Consider the following 1,562-nt stretch of genomic DNA (forward strand, 5'->3'; position numbering starts at 1 on the left):
CCTTGAAGTGTGTCTTCAAGAAAAGATCATGGGCATTTGGTAATTGGCCTTGGTTTTTTGCAGCCTTTGTATGTACATGCAGAAAATCAATGAAAACATGTTAGCCCACCAAAATTAATTAATAGACAAATGACATAATTGTTACTGGACATATTGTAGGAACCTTACCATCCTTTTAGCATGTTGTACAGATGACATTGAACCTTGAAAGTTGGTCGGTTCAACGACATTTTCCATGGATCCGCCTCTTCGGTTCTTCTTGTTTTGTTCCGACCGCTTCTGATATTTTGGATCGGTGGCAACAATTTTCATCATGCCTTCGTGGACATCCTTATTAAGCCATCTTGGTTTGCGACCATTCAGCCTGTGTGTGATATTGTAGAACGTGTCACGTAGGCGATTTGAAAACTTTTCTTCGAAAGTGTCCTTCACTTGGTTGTTTAACTCAGGTGCCCACTTGAATTTTTTCTGCAAGTCAAGAAAATGTCTTTATTATAAAATTCAACTCCATCAATATAATTTATAAAACATGTATTATGTTAGGTTAAAGTTATCATACGTTGAACAAGTTCCAAAAGTGCTCTCTCGAATCTTCATCAACCTCTCCATAATTCCTCCAAGGCTGAACATAGTAGCCGGTTAGCGAGTCGGAGAGCACATTCTTCACCGGCCTATCATCAAACCTATAATAAAGGATAGACATTCATGTAAGTAGATAATCAACAAAAAGTGAACAAAACATGGTTAAAGTAATACAAATTCACTTTATCAAAGTAAATACGAATTTAAGGATATTTCATTATACAAATACATACGCACCAAAGTGTGGAAGGGTCCAACTCTAGCAAGTCATTAGGATGCGGGTCCTGTAGCTCCTATTCCTGAAGCTGTTGTTGCTCCTGTTGCCCTTGTACATTTCCGACGATTTCTTGAGAGGCCCCCAAATCATGTGCCTCCGCTTCCTCCATTGACTCATCCTCGTCAACACATACTACCGGAGATTTCCCCTTAGACTTTCTCCTCTTGGACGTTTCTCCTTTATTTCCTCCTCCCATGATGACCACCTGAAAAAGTTATTAGTACCATAATCGCACATTGTAAATTCATAAATTAGATCCATAAGACATTAAAATAATAAAATGAGACCAAAAATGTAATGCAATATTACAAATCCGAGTAGTCATTAAAAACTAAACATTCGAAGACAATAGTAAAAGGAGTAACTACATATTCTCCTCTTCATTACTCTTATCACTACTACCACTATCATTATCACTATCATTATTACTATCACTAGTGTCATCTAAAAATACATCGATGTCCTCTTCTTCGTCACTGTCACTGGAGCCAATTCTTTCTTCTTCTTCTTCATCGCTTGAGATAATAAAGCCATCGTCATCATCATCATCACTATCAAGTTCATAGTCTGGAATGTCATTTCGTGGACAAAGCGTTGCATGTACTTGTGGGGAAGGACCCTGCAAAAACTCTAAATCCACCGGAGCATCCGACCTTGCTTGAGTTCTAAATACAACCCACCATTGAACCCGCTCACGTTTAAG

General features: G+C 38.3%; 1 long non-coding RNA gene across 1 annotated transcript; it reads right to left on the minus strand.

Annotated features, from left to right (window-relative positions):
* Positions 1 to 405: 405 nt before the first annotated feature.
* LOC110693800 lies at positions 406 to 1,344 on the minus strand. Its single transcript, XR_002505668.1, has 3 exons — positions 820 to 1,344; positions 560 to 683; positions 406 to 468 (listed from the first exon to the last, which is right to left on the minus strand). It is a non-coding gene; the product is annotated as an uncharacterized LOC110693800 (long non-coding RNA).
* Between the last annotated feature and the right edge of the window lie 218 nt (positions 1,345 to 1,562).

This window comes from Chenopodium quinoa, unplaced genomic scaffold (assembly GCF_001683475.1).
Source record: "Chenopodium quinoa cultivar QQ74 unplaced genomic scaffold, ASM168347v1, whole genome shotgun sequence".
NCBI lineage: Eukaryota > Viridiplantae > Streptophyta > Magnoliopsida > Caryophyllales > Amaranthaceae > Chenopodium > Chenopodium quinoa.